The following is a 16,295-nucleotide window of genomic DNA, read 5'->3' as shown; positions in this document are numbered from 1 at the left end:
TTTTTATCTACCGGAATGAATTTGGAAAGTTTCCCATGCGCAGGTATCGAAGAATTTTGCAAAGAATAATTAACCATATTATGGAGTTCATGTGGGCAAATGTCGCATAGTACTTTTATCATCGCAGAGATTACCACATCTGGTTCAGGTGCTGCAGGAGGTAAGTGCCTCACTACATCCGCTAGTTCCGCTAATGTCACTTCAGTGAAATACTCCACTGCGATTGGCTTTACTATGTGTTTTGGAATCATTGATCTGAATCTATCTTCTGATCCTTTAGCAACATTTCTGATAATTGGGTGAGTTTGCGAGGCGATATAATTGAAGAATTAAGAGTGTGTGATGACGGTACTATTTTTTCTGGAACTCAAAAATCTGAAAACTGGTTTTCTATTGTTGGATTTTGAAAGATAGCTGAATTTATTAGTGTCATGGTCATAATTTGCTTTGCGTACCGTGTGTTTAAAATCTGCTACCTTAATTGTATTCATATTCACACCAGTTTTTCGGCATTTCTTGTGAACAAGTTGCTTCCACACCACTTTTTTTTTCTATACCCCTTCAAACATTCAGCGTTCTACCATGAGGTAAACGATCTTCCTGTTCCTGGAGTTATAATAAAGAGTGACTTTTTTAATGCTCCTTTTAGTACCACACACAGACTTATAGCCCTAATGTCTTCCTGCATGTCCTTGCGAAGAATTAAAGTAGACTTTAAGTCTTTTTGTACTCGTTCACGATTTGCAATTGAGCCACTTTGTTTTCTGTACTTTGTGCGAGCGCTATGCCGTGTTGTTGCGCCTATGACTGCAACAACCACAGTAAAATTAGTTGCGCACTTTTTATGATACCCCAGGGTAAGCGCGATGGCTTGCCCATGCAGTAGTGGCGGCACAACATCACCCAAAAAAACTTCGTTCTGACATATTACAGTGTTCCTTGCAAGGTAAGGTGCCCTTTTATTTCTCCTATCAAACCATTGCCGAATGCTGCATTTGAAATATTGTTTCGGCCTGCTCATCAACATAAGTGCTCTTTAGGGGCGAAGCTCCTTACACCATGGGTATTATGTCGTGTGTCGTCGCAGTCGTCGTAGTAGCCAGTTACATTGCAATAAATGTCAATAAAAATGGTGTCACAGCATATCCGCGGAGTGAATGATGATGAGTGAGACGAAGCGTTCATGAGTCCGTCCATGCTTTTCTGCGTCTATCTGTTCGTGCGTCCGACCATCCGCACGTTTCGCTCCACTCGTCATCATCACCTCGTGGATATGCTGTAATTTTTTTTTCGGCTTGTTCTGCGTTGCTCCTAACTCGAGTTGTCATCAATATGTGGAATACCTTTCTTGGAAACAAGCAGAAATTTGACTTGTTTAACGTTTTCATACAAACGTATGTTAGGGAAAGTTGCTTTTAATGTACGTTGTTGCGTTAAGCTAACCACTGCTAGGAATGAACGTCATAAACAAGATGGATTCTTGGCACCCATATTTGCTCATATGAACTATGCTTACAAATACATTTATTTTCCCAGAACATCTGATTGGAATTGACTGCCTCACAAGATTCTTTCCGCTGACAATTTTGCTATATCGCTGAAAAGTTAGGTACTTAATGATTTGTGTTCAAATGTGTTATAAATTTTGTTGCTGTTTCGCAGACATGCGATCTCTGATAGAATAAATACATGATTTTCTTGCTCTTATGAATGACGAGATGTTTCTTATGCTCTCCTGCCTGGACCAAAATTCTGGCCTGCAGCATGTCTAAATAAATGAATAAAATAAATAAAAATATTCAGATTGTCTTATAACACCTAACACGCACCTTGCCATTCCACGAAAACGCACAACTGTAGTCTGCTTTTTCTGTGAAACAGTTACGTAGAAAGACGCAGCTTCTCGATCGCGCTTTTTGTGACTGTTCGGATGCGTTTACGAGAACGTTTGTTGGAGAAAACAAATGAATGAATAAATAGAGATGGCCCTAATTGGCTCTAGTTTCCATAAGGGCACCTATTTGTTGTTTTTAGAGGGCATATTAATATACAAAAATTATCAAAGAGATGTGGTTCACCGAAAGCAGAAAAGAAATACAGACGCGCAACGCAAAAAAAAAGAAAGCTATAGCAACAGTGATAGCGAAAGTAAGAAATTTTCTAGGAGACTGAGGCCGCCATCGTTTCCGTCACGCCTGCATTCGCATGTTTTCAGTTACCCATTACGAAACTATAGTATATTTTATACCAGTGTCACAAGGGTACTTCTGATCGAGATCAGTCATTCCGAATAAAATTTTTTGGCCGCTATCAACGGACAGATTGTGATGACCTTCCTGGTGCAGAGTTTCTCCTCTCGCAAGTAACCTAATCACTAGTTTCTTTGACAATGCCATCAAAACACACTCCTAATTATTCATTTTCTTTTGTTTCTGCTATTGTGGTAGAGGAGTCGCTGCTGGCGACAGATAATCGTATTGGCCTTGCTCAAAGGCCTTATTCAATTCGGAAACCACTGCTCAAAGCTTCTTTCACGTCCAGAAAATGAACACATGGTAAACGATCCACCATTCATTAGGTCAGTGCAATTTGTGACACTCTAAGTACCTGTGTCATATACTGGTGCACAAGCACGAAAAAATGCTAACACAGATGGGCATGCCTTGGTGCCGTTGGTGCCGTTAGATGGGCATGCCTGGCAGACTTGGTGCCGTTTGGTTGTATACGAAGGACTATTGTTCAGCTGCCCGCTCGTAATAAGTTCACGTGCTACGTGACGCCACACAGGGTCATAAAAGGGTGTTCCACACTCGCCGCTTGGCTGCAGATGGCGCTGACTGACACGATGATGATGATGATGATGATGATGATATCTGGGGTTTAACGTCTCAAAACCACCATATGATTATGAGAGACGCCGTAGTGGAGGGCTCCGGAAATTTTGACCACCTGGGGTTCTTTAACGTGCTCCCAAATCTGAGCACACGGGCCTACAACATTTCCGCCTCCATCAGAAATGCAGCCGCCACTACGGGATTCGATCCCGCGACCTGCGGGTCAGCAGCCGAGTACCTTATCCACTAGACCACCGCGGCTGGGCAAGCTGCTGACTGACACTCCCACGTTTAAATTCACATATGGCTCAGTGGGTAGAGCATTGAGCGCGTTATTTGAAGGTCGTAGGTTCGATTCCTGCTCACGGCAGGTTAATTTTTCATCCAATTTTCTTTCTTATTATTTACATTACGATGGTTCTAATAACTTCCCCTATACATTTCTTGGCAGTATTGTCTGTTAGATCTCAATATTATGTGTCAAAACATTGAAAAACGAGCCCTTTGGTATACACTTCTTTCCCTTTTATATATATATATATATATGTGTGTGTGTGTGTGTGTGACGTAAGAAGGCAGGGATGGTTAGGAGAAGTAGATGAGGAAGAGGTGCAGAACAGAATAAACATAGGGTATGAGCCAGGCCACGTCACCCAGTCATCATAGCCTCACACGAGTCGACAGGATGAAGACCTCCCAGCCACCTCATCACAGTCTCATCATTGACGCAGTTCTACACAAGACGCCCTGATTATACGTCGACTACGAAATTATCTCCTAGCCGCACACAGCGACCAGCACCATGACAGAATCATCGACCGAACTTCCCATCCCCAAGTACACAGGAACAGCGGACGATGGACCTGTACAGGACTGGTTCGACCTGTTCGAGTTCCACGCTACCGCTGCATCTTGGTCGGAACGGGAGATGACCATCAACTTCACTGACTACATCTTCAGTGAGGCATTTAGGTTTTACCTCACCCACATCTTTGAAAATGACGAGTCTTGGCAAAAGATAAAAGAAGAAATGATCACTCGTTTTAGCGGCTATGACCAAGACCTACTTATTGCCAACCATCTCAAGAAAACCCGACACTATCGTCAATTCCCTAAGCAATCATCGAGCATTCGAAAGCCCAACGTGAATTGACTACTGCCACAAGACAAAGTCGCACATGAGTTTACTTACCGAAGACCGTGCGTATTTTGGGAAAAACAAAACCATCGAGCGGGCCTCCCTTCTGCACGAAAGTCGGCATTTTCGAAGTCATCGCTCCAGCACTTGACACGGGACGTTTCTCAACCACCTGATGTCCTTCACTGTTCGTCTCGCATGCGTGATCCACCACCTGGGTTTCCATCACGCGGTCCTTCAAGCACTCCTAATACTCACCACTTGCCTTATAAAGACGCCGTATTCATGGTAGATGACTTGGCGCATCGGGAAAATACCTTGTCGAGCCACTGCCTTTCCAAAAGCCACTGTACTTCAGGAACGCGTAGCTCAACTCTCCCACAAAGAAACAAACATACGGAATCGCAACCACGTCAAGCCATGTTTGCGGCGATTTCATCCTCAGGAAACGAACCAACCCAAAGTCGAAACAGTATGGAGTCACCATTGAATGCAAGTCTCGTTGATAAAAACGAAAATGCATCTACTGCTTTCCTTGACACAAATGATGCTTGCAATGCACTCCTAAATAACGCTGGGACTTCCGACAGCGTCTCCTCCTTCAACGACGATGACTAACCACAATTTTCTCAGCGCCATCACCACACCAAGAAAAGACGACGACGAACGAAAACTTCAAACCATCCACAGACAACCGCACCCAGTCGTTGCAGTCATAAGCAGCCTTCACGAATTGACCAACCTCCTGCTTTTCCGTCGCGTGGATCTTCGGTCGCTCACAACGCCCACCTCGCGTCTCACGCGTTCACTATGGTCGGAATAAAGCGGAGAAGGTCCAAGCATACTCAGCCAAGCCCGTCACCTACAGATCAGTTTCATGCACCAGAAGAGCTCGCATTGTTCGTTCCACAGAAAGATAGTCATTCACAATTAAAATATGACCAAACCGATCCTTCCGCAGCGTCGCTGTCGAATTCCCAGCCACCTGAGAGCCCAACCCACACAGGAGGCTCGGAAGGATCTACTCTCAAGCACTGCCCTGTGCCAGATACATCTATCAAGAATGGCGTTGCAAGAGCCTCAGCAGATCTTTCTGCCAATTCTGGCGCACTATCTTTATTGCTTGACACAAATTGAAACACCCTAACAAGTATGAATTATTTGCTGGTCACGTCAACCGACAAAGAAAAGCGGGCTCATGGATCCAAAGGAAGTCCACCCCGTCAGACAGTGCAACATCAGCAATACCAAGAAAAGCAACAAGAGGAACCCCAACAGCTAAAACGCCTACACCAACATCGGCAACGAACAACTAAAACTACATCGCCAGGATACTTGTGGACTGAAGAGCGTCGTGATCAACATACACTAAAAAAGTCGCCAGAAACGCTCCCAGCGCCTGCTATTCCGCCGACTGCAACACCACAGGAAGCGCCGAGAAAGACATGGAAGCACTGCTTGCAAACCGCAAGCACTCAGGCACTCCATCACTGCAGTCTGTCGAGAAGCACGCAAGCAAGAAGTATCGGGATTGCACCATCCACGGCGAAAAATACAACCCCGACGACATCCGAGCTGCCAATGCAACAAGACGTTCCAACCTTGGTCAGCCCGAACAAGAGTTCTAGCAATACTGTCAGTATTCACGTGTATCCCGCTCTGTCCGGAACGCAACAGTCAGCCTCGCCCACCAGAATTGTTATAGAATTCACCGGACTGCTCCCTCGGGCTTGAAGATTTAAAGAGACTGTGGAACTCCGTCGGAACGTGATACCGCGAATTCGGACATTGTCTGTTTATTGGCTTCTTCAATTTTTTGTAGGTTATAAACGGTGCCATCTTTCGGGGGGACGGGGAATCGTGTGACGTAAAAAGGCAGGGATGGTTAGGAGAAGTAGATGAGGAAGAAGTGCAGAACAGAATAAACATGTGGTATGAGCCAGGCCACGTCACCCAGTCATCATAGCGTGACATATATATATATATATATATATATATATATATATTGTGGGCATTTAGTATACCAATCCTCTTCATCTGTACATTATCATCATTATCATGTATTGCTCATGCATCCTCATCGTTGTCACGTATCATCATCATCTTGGTTCGTGCATCTCCGCTGTTGGCTGCCGGTTCCTCGGACCCAATAAAGGTCTTCCAAACCAAGACTTCATACGTGGTGGAGCATGCTGTTAGATCCCTCGTCATCCTCTCGACCACTCTACCTCCTGGAGCTACGTTCAGGTCGCCGCTTGGGCCAGGTGTCCGGAAATATGTCGTACCAAGAAGAGGTCGGTGCTGCAACCGTTCCCACTCCGCCACCGTGTTCCGCGCCTTTTCACGTCATTAACAGCCTCCAGCGTGAGCCCCATCCCTTCGCCGGTATGCGCGGGGAAGATGTGGAGGAATGGCTCGACGATTTCGAACGTGTCGGCGCTGCTAACCGGCGGGATAACACCTACAAACTCGCTTACGTGTCATTCTAGCTCACGGGTGTCGCGAAGACGTGGTTCCTCAACCACTTCATCGACATCCCCGACTGGTCAGCCTTCAAAGATCAGCTTCGCCATCTCTTTGGCACACCGACTGTTCGTTCGGCTCTCGCAAAGAAAGCTCTCGCGGCTCGGAAACAGCACATCGGGGAGTCGTATACATCCTACATCGAGGATGTCCTTTCACTTTGCCGCCGGGTTGAAACCACAATGACAAAGTCAGACAAGGTACGCCAGCTTCTTAAGGGGAGTGCACCCGTCGCATTCAATGCCCTTGCAATCCAGAATCCGGCTGCTGTTGCTGACGTTTCGACAACCTGTCAGCGCCTCGAAGAACTCGAGTCTATGCGCCTACAACCGGACAGTGACGCGGCCCGTATTACGGCAGATCCAAACCTACGAGACACAATAAGGGTGATTATACGCGAAGAATTAGAATCATTGGGAATCACACTACCTTCAGTGTGTCCCATTCAGTCTTCTTCAACGTCATTGCGGGATGTCATCAGGGAGGAGCTCACGTCCATGACCCACATGGCCCACCCGCAGCCCACTGTCGCTCGTACTCTCCCATCGTTCTCGCATGCCGTCGCCGCACCATCAGGCACCGTCAGCTCGACGTCGCCGCCATCAACGTACGCGTCGGTTGCTGCCGCACCTCCCAGAAGCTTTCCAACGAGCTTACCATCACCACCGCCTGAGCCATCACCTTTCCCTCTCACTGCTCTCTCTCCCGGTGCATCTAACACAAGCTACTACCCTCCTTATCGATCGACTCGCCCTACGTGCTCTTATTGCGGCTATTGTGGTCACATTTAACGCTTTTGCCGCAAGCGCCAGTAAGATGAGCGCCGAGGGTACGACATACGCGAACGAGACTATACCGCAGGAGCCTTGTATCAGGGCCGTCGTTATTCATCACCGCCGCGTCGGTCTCCATCTCCGCCAGCATCCAGTGAACTGCGCAGTAGTCATCGATCAACCAGACGCCGTTCACCATCGCCCTACCGTCGCTCCTCTTCTCCTCTTCAGCCTGCTTCCCTCGCTTCTGATCGGCGTCCGGAAAACTAAGCGATGCAGTTTTTGGAGGACAAACTGCATTCCAACACAGTACTCCAATTCCTCCAGCGCGCCCTTACAATATGATTGCAGTCTCAGTTGAGGGAGTGGACGTTGATGCTTTGGTGGACACTGGGGCTGGGTTTTCTATTATTCGTGCTGATTTGTGTACCCGCCTTCGAAAAGTCACGACGCCTTATGATGGACCAACACTGGTTACAGCCCAGGGAACAATGATTCGCCCTTCCGCTCTCTGTACTGCCCGTGTGCTAATCGACGACATTCTTCATCATATACCATTCGCTGTGCTATCCCCATGCTCCCACGAACTCATTTTAGGCTGGGACTTTCTTTCATCTGCTTCCGCTGCTATTTGTTGTGCACAACGTGTCGTCCATCTTACTGACACAGGCCACTTGCTTAGTGACGAAACCTACAGGCCACTTCGACTCGTCGCTGCTGTAGACGTCGATTTACCCGCAAATGAACATCAATTAGGCACTGTTTTTTCCAACGACGTTGGCTCTGGTGACATTTTGGTCACTCCATCGCCCCGTTGCCTTAATAAAGGCATAGCTCTCGCATGAGGTGTGGCTCGCTTCAAAAATAGATCAGCTGTCCTCGCTGCTACGAACACCACACCAGATAAAATTTTACTGCCGCAGGGCACTACTCTCGCCTGCGTTGCCGATCTGGAGCCTGTGTGCATCGTTCCTCTTATCCCTGCCTCCCCTAAAGGCCATCCTGGAGATCATGCTCCTTCTTCGGCCTTTACAGCAGCCATCAACAAGGACTTGACAGACTCACAGAAGCAGCAGCTGCTTGATTTGTTGCAAAAGCATGCAAACTCTTTTGACGTTCATTCATCCAGCCTGGGTCAGACAACTGCTACAGCACATCGTATTCAGACCGACGGAACATCCATTGTGCATCGTCGTCCGTACCGCGTGTTCTAGCCGAAATGAAAATCATTGAGGAAAACGTAGACGATATGCTGCAATGGGAGATGGGAGATAATCCGACCCTCAACCAGTCCTTGGTCGTCTCCAGTGGTTCTGGTGCGTAAAAAAGACGGTTCCGTACGATTTTGCGTCGAGTACCGAGGACTCAATAAGATCACTAGGAAGGACGTATACCCCATGCCACGTACCGACGACGCCCTCGAGTCCTTACAAGGTGCTGAATTCTTTTCAAGCCTCGACTTGCGTTCCAGCTATTGGCAAATCCTCATGCACGAAGATTACAAAGAAAAAACGGCGTTTGCAACCCCGGACGGCCTATACGAATTCAATGTTATGCCGTTTGGTCTGTGCAATGCGCCCGCAACTTTTGAGCGCTTGATTGACACCGTTCTGCGTGGCCTGAAATGGAAGACTTGCCTATGTTACCTCGATGACAAAGATGTCTTTTCATCGACGTTTCCTCAACATCTGCAAAGCTTGGACGAGGTCCTGACTTGCCTTGCGGGCGCTGGTCTTCAAACTAACACCAAGAATTGCCATTTCGCCAGCAGATCTATCAAAGTCCTCGGTCATGTTTTGAGCAAGGACGGAATTCGTCCAGACCCTGAGAAAACTGCTGCGGTGCTTCGCTTCCCTCGCCCTGAGAATCCGAAAGATTTGCGAAGTTTCCTTGGTCTCGCCTCTTACTTTCGGCGATTCATACAAAGCTTTGCCTCCATAGACGCACCACTCCATAAGCTACTTGCTTCTGGTACGCCCTTTCAGTGGTCTCAGGAATGTGAATCGGCTTTCGACAGGTTGGAGAGTGCCCTCACGACCGATCCTGTACTTTCTCATTTTCACGATGGTGCACCGACCTTCCTCCATACAGACGCTAGCGGCCACGGTTTAGGAACCGTCCTCCTCCAGCGCGACAACTCTTCGCGGGAGCGAGTCGTTGCGTACGCCAGCCACGTCCTCTCCGCAGCCGAGAGGAACTACACGATCACCGAGAAGGAGTGCCTCGCCATCGTTTGGTCAGTGCAGAAATATCGTCCCTATCTTCACGGCCGCCATTTCACCATTGTGACCGACCACCACGCTTTATGTTGGCTTTCGACACTCAAGAACTTGTCGGGAGGCCTCAGCCGCTGGATTCTACGCCTACAAGAGTATGATTTTGCCATCGTATACAAGTGTGGCAGAAAGCATAGCGACGCCGATGCTCTTTCTCGCTGCCCAATACCAGCTCCTCCCCTCAACGTTTCCGCAATCACTTTGCACAACACACCCTCGGAGTCCACGTCTACGGTGGTTTCCTCTCTCGCCTCTATGGACCAGCTGCCTTCGGACGACCCGCACGATTTTTCTTCTCGACAGCTGGCTGACCCATACTGTCGACGTATTATAGGCTACCTCACTGGCAGTTCCCGTCCACCTAATGCGAGGCTCCGTCGCCAACTCTCGCAGTTTAAGCTGGACAACTCGGTGCTGTACCGCAAAATTTACCATCCTGACGGTCAGCGCTGGGTTCCCGTTCTACCCCGATCGCTTCGGTCCGAAGTCCTCAGAGCACTTCATGACCATCCAACGGCTGGTCACCTTGGTTACCACAAAACCTACGATCGCCTTCGAAGTCGGTTTGATTGGCCAGGTATTACCACTAGTGTAGCTCGGTACCTTGGGTCCTGCACTACGTGCCAATGTAGAAAACTACCCACATCTGCTCCAGCCGGTACACTACAGCCTCTTCCATGCCCAGCCACACCATTCGAAGTTGTAGGCATTGATCTTTATGGCCCCCTTCCAGTCAGTGCTGCTGGAAACCGATGGATAGTAACAGCCGTTGACCATTTGACGCGCTACGCCGAGACGGCATCTGTCACTACCGGTTCAGCTTCTGAAATTGCCGACTTCATCCTTCAAGCCATTATACTGCGTCATGGTGCTCCACGCATATTGCTCAGCGACCGTGGAAGAGCCTTCCTTTCACAACTAGTGAACAAACTTCTTCGCGCCTCTGGCACAACTCACAAGACTGCCTCTAGTTATCATCCCCAAACTAACGGCCTCACTGAGCGATTCCACCGCACTCTTGCTGACATGATCGCCGCCTACATTCAACCAGACCACAAGAACTGGGATGAAGTTCTACCATTCGTCACTTTCGCATACAATACGGCTATTCAGCGGACAACCGGCTACTCACCAGTTTACCTAGTTTATGGACGCTTCCCTACTTCTTTGCTGGACGTCTCTTTCTTTACCTGCCATGCGGATTCATCTCCATCCTCTTCAGAGGAATACGTTTTGCGGCTCGCAGAGAGCCGCCAACGTGCTCGTATAAACACTGAAGCCCGACAGCAAGACATAAAGATGGTTTATGATGAATCGCATCGTGCTGTATCCTTTCAACCTGGAGACGAAGTGCTCCTTTTGACGCCTATTCGCACACCTGGTTTGTGCAACAAGTTCTAGCCACGATTTATCGGGCCGTATACAGTTCTTGAAGAAACTTCACCAGTAAATTATCGCGTTACGCCACTTGTAGCCCCAGCAGATCGCCGTTATCGAACTACTGAAGTCGTCCATGTCTCCCGTATGAAGCCCTTCATGCGACGTTCTTTGTCCCCTTGACTTGCCGCGGCCAGGCTGGCCGCTTTCACGTGGGGGGAATCAGTGTGGCCATTTAGTATACCAATCCTCTTCATCTGTACATTATCATCATTATCATGTATTGCTCATGCATCCTCATCGTTGTCACGTATCATCATCATCTGGGTTCGTGCATCTCTGCTGTCGGCTGCCGGTTCCTCGGGCCTAATAAAGGTCTTCCAAACCAAGACTTCATAATATATATATATATATATATTTTAAGCTTGCGTCGAGATTGAGATACGCAAGCAGTTTTCTCCACAACGTTCATATGAAGGTCCAAGTAAAGTAAGCCGGTTGGCGAGATGGCTTCCTGTGTTGCATGTTCACCTGCGAAATGCCCAAGCACCGTGGTTCCCGACCTCGCTCATAGCTTGTAAGCCGGCACCGTTTTGAATAAGTGACATACTGTAGCCCAAGTATATTGGGTTAACCATTAGTTTGTGTGATGAAACACTTGTAAGCCATCTTCGCTGGCAGGAAACCGGCAGCCTTGATTAAAATGATCGGAGTGGTAACGAAACCACCGGTAGCAAAAGCGGCCTTACGTAACCTGTCTCCTGTGTTGTTTACCGTTGTCGATATACGGCCGCCCGAATGCCTTACTGAGTGGGTGACAAACATCTGCCGAGTTTGACGCACGGTGGATACCCGATCCGGCAATGCAGTGTGACGGAACGTCACCAAGCCGGTTGCTACACGAGCGCGTCGGACGTCAAATTCTTTGAAAGATCAGAGTTCGTGTCCCACACTTTATGCACTCTAGCATGAGCTTCTTCCTTCGTTGGAATTTAAATGCCAGGGAAAATTATCCGAGCCAAAAGTGGGGAGAACCACACAGAGAGATAAGCTGTGACGAAGGCTCCGCGCAGGCAGCGGATCACCGCATCGACAGCCATTTAGGTTTTTGTGGCGCCCCCTATAGTCACTGAAAGTTGCGAATTTGGTGGCGCGCCCATGGGAGAGTCGGTAAAATAGCGCCGCGCGCCGCGCGCACGGCAAGCGGGTGAGGAAAATTGAGGACACGCGCGCGTGGAGGAGAGGGTCGTTACTTTCCCAAGATCAAGGGGTTTTGAGCCGAGTAGCCATAGTGCGCCATCTGCTGAGTGAACAATCAAGTACGGGGCGAGCGCGAGATGGATGCGCTGTTCCTCTGACGTTGTCGGTAGCTCGCCACTCAGTGCGCCCATGAAGAGTTCGATCTTTTTTGTTTTCTGCATTTCAATGCTCGTTTGAACTCGGAAGAAAAAGGTAACTACATCAACAGGCGCTCTCAATTTAAGGAGCAAAAGAACGAAGGCAGAGGAACAAGTCCATACCAGTTAATCGCTCTGCACTCGTTTCCTTTTTTATTCCACAATTCTTCCTTTAGCAAGCTGTCCTTTTTTTTTGGAATGGCGTTTGTGGTATAGGAATAGGTGGTTGCTCACCAAATCAATGAGTATTTCTGCCGAGCACTCGTTACTTTACTGTGAGATGACAAGTGAGTCGGACTTGGCTACCGTTTTTTTTAATCCCTTGGATAGCGCTCTTATTGGTTCCGAACGACAAAAATAGGTCTGAGTTCCGCAAAATAGGTCCGACTTCGATGGACGCGGAGATGGCCCTTTTGGTGGTTCACGCCACGGACTCGCGCATCGCCTGTTACTGATATCTGCATGGTACCATTGCTCCTCTGGCTGCCGACGTTCTCCAGGTTGCCTCATGGCGCTTTGAACCTCACTCCATCCGCATTGTATCGTCTCCCGCATAGTATGGTCTCCTGGAAGGGTCGCTCTATGGCGTAGTGGTTTGCCACGTGCGCTGAGAAGCACGAGGTCGTTTGTTCCACGCGCTGCTGAGAAACTGTTTTATTCGGTATTCTTTCTTTGCAGTCTAGCTGTTAGTAAATATATTACAACGTTGTATGAATGACACAAATACATCGCGGGGACGTGGTGAACATCGGCATAAACTACTTTCATGATAACAAAGACGTCACTGGCACGGAAAACCATAGCTCGTTCTTCCTATCTATTCCATGGTCACAATATGTGGTATATATAGTGACTCAGGTCCAGCAGCCTTATTTTTTCCCTTTAGCAGAATAAGCCTACAAGAGCCAAAAAGTTCCCACGAGCTCGCGCCGCCTCGTATGAGGAGCTCTTTTCCGCTTGCTAACGGGCCACGAGGGGCGCGGCGCCACAACCCAAAAAGAGAACAAGCGTAGGTCGCCAGCGATAGGATAAAGAACAGCTGCTAAAGTGCATAAAACGTGAAGACTCTGCATCTCCACATGTTCAGTCTGCTGTAAGGAGACTTTTCGTTGGAATCTCGTATATTCTCGATGTGTCGCATCAACCCAAGAAAATTGTTCAGTGTGCGGGTGTCACGCTATGTTTTTCGCTCCGGAGAAGCGGGCGAAAATGTATAAGGGTGTCCAAAAAGGGCCGAATTCTCTAACTGAAGGACAAAGGTACCTGTGTGCCATCTGTGACCGGTGTGGTTTATGAGGTTCCTCTGTCGTGCGGAGATAAATATTTAAACCGTTTTCCGCAGCTTATTTGTCTATGGAAAACTAAATGGCGCCACCACACCGAAGCGCTACGGCCTTCTCCTCGGTGGCGCGGCCGTGATTTGGAGTGTAGCGGACGTTGTCTTGCAGCCTACAGCGAGAAACGGTGGTGGTAGTGATTTTTGAAAAAGGAAGAAGGCACGTAATTTCTGTCAGCCATAAGGCGACACAGTGCAGTGCCTAATAGGGAAAAAACGCCAGGCTTGCACGGAAGGCGCAGCTTAGTCACAGCGAAAGCTAGAAGAGCGGCCTTTCATAAACATTCATTGGATAACTGCTGCAAGCACGCTTTCTTGACCCCGCTATGACATTAATAATAAACTTTTTGTGGAGTAGGCTGGCATTCTCAATGCTATTTTTCGTCATTCTTCTGAGATGCGTGATATCCGCTAAACACTTGCAAGGAATTTAGTGCTAATTGTTCATGCAGGGGCTGATGACGATGAGGAATGCACCCCAGATAATAGGTGAAAAAGAACAAGCTTTTTTAATGAGTTGAAGCATTGGACGACCCCCTCGTTACGCTGTTTGCATTGTGCGACCACTGGTTGTTCTTTCGCCTTTTAAAACGCTTTATTAGTCGTATTAACGCGATTGCTTTACCGACATCAAGCCTGCCTAAGGCAAGTTTCTAAGAAGGCCAAATCACCGGCGTGGCTCAGTTGAAGAATACTAGGCTGGCACCCAGTGGATCCGGGCTCGAGCCCCACTGTATCATAAATACTAAGTTTTTTTTCGAATTTCATGCATTGTGGTATACGGACACCGGCAGTGGCGGCAGACAAATACGGCAGAGCGTGACAAGAGTGGTGATATAACAGATTTTGCTGTAAAAAAAAGAGAAAGAAACGGGTGGCACGGACTGTGCGCTCCGCCCGCTTTGCTGGCCTTCATTCAGGGAGTGGCGGCGGCGAATCGGATGGCCATTATTTAAATGACTTATAGTACTTGTAGAAACGTCGGTCCACCATACTCCGCTGCACTGACATGGCGCGAGTTGTTGGATAAACTCGAAACCGTGGTGAGTTGTCAGGGGTAAGGAGAGTGAAGATCAAAAGAAAAATTGGTGGATCCCACGTACAGTGGGAATCAATGATGTGCGAATCACGAATGAGGAAGATTGAATCGCCACATTAAAATCAGCACAACGTTATGAGGTGGACGTAAATTACGCCGTACATGACTTCCATATGATGATTCATGTCACGTAACACAAAATTTGGTATATGTGAAGCTAGCGAAACGGCCGCGAGCGCATCATGAGCCTGGTATAAAGTCATGTTGTTACATGATACGCATGTAATTATTATCATGTTTGCACCAGTCATTTACCTTCACCATCCATTCATGTAACGTAATACCAAATGTTGTATATGTAAAGCAACTGAAATAGCCGTGAGCGTGCTATGAGCGTAGCATGTACCCATGTTTTATGTGACACATATGTCATGATTATTATGTTTGCACGAGTCATTTATCTTCTTCTTCTATTAACATCACCTATTACAAAATTTGGTATATGAGAAGCTAGCGAAACAGCCGCGAGCGCATCATGAGCGTGGTATGTAGTCAAGTTCCTAAGTGACACGCATATCATGATTATTGTGTTTTCGCCAGTCATATACATTCGTCTTCCACTCACGTCACGTAACGCCAAATTTGGTTTATGTGAAGCTCGCGAAATGGCCGCGAGCGCAAAATGAGCGTAGCATGTAGTCGTATTTTACATCACAGCCCCGCCGCGGTGGTCTAGTGACTAAGGTGCTCGGCTGCTGACCCGCAGGTCGCGGGATCGAGTCCCGACTGCGGCAGCTGCATTTCCGATGGAGGCGGAAATGTTGTAGGCCCGTATGCTCAGATTTGGGTGCACGTTAAAGAACCCCGGGTGGTCGAAATTCCCGGAGCCCTCCACTACGGCGTCTCTCATAACCATATGGTGATCTTGGGACGTTAAACCTCACATATCAAGCAATCATCCTTTTAAATCGCACGCATGCCATGATTATCATGTTTTGACGAGTCATTCCCCATTGTCATCCATTCGCCTCATTTATTACCAAATTTTGTATATGTGAAGATAGCGAAACGGGCGTGGATGCATCATGAACATGGCTTGTAGTCACGACGCGAATTTCATGATTATCATGTTTGCACCAGCCACATATCTTTATCATTCATTCACGTCACATAATACAAAATTTGGTTATGTGGAGCCAGCAAAACGGCTGCGAGCACAACATAATTATATGTGGTGATCTTAACGCGCACCATGAATTGTGGGGTATTGAGCGTCGAAGTGTAAGGGAATCTGCTATAGTAAAATATGCGAAGATTATGGTTACACTATACTAAATGATGGTTCTCCGACGTTTCTACGGGGGCATAACTACTGCAGCGTACTAGACATCACTGTGTGCTCCTCTGAATTAGCGGCTGGAGCAGACTGGACTGCACACGCTGATACAAGAGGAAATACTTGCCAGTATTCATATATCACCCAAAGTTGAGGAAAACGAGAAATAACCGCACAACAAGAATTACAAATTGGGCAATCTTTCGAGAACTACAGAGACAAAATCTTGAACCTTGTTCTGACGCAGAAATGTATGCATCGAAGAT

This window comes from Rhipicephalus microplus, chromosome X, assembly GCF_043290135.1.
Source record: "Rhipicephalus microplus isolate Deutch F79 chromosome X, USDA_Rmic, whole genome shotgun sequence".
In the NCBI taxonomy this organism is placed as follows: Eukaryota; Metazoa; Arthropoda; class Arachnida; order Ixodida; family Ixodidae; genus Rhipicephalus; species Rhipicephalus microplus.
This window is presented reverse-complemented; position numbering follows the sequence as displayed.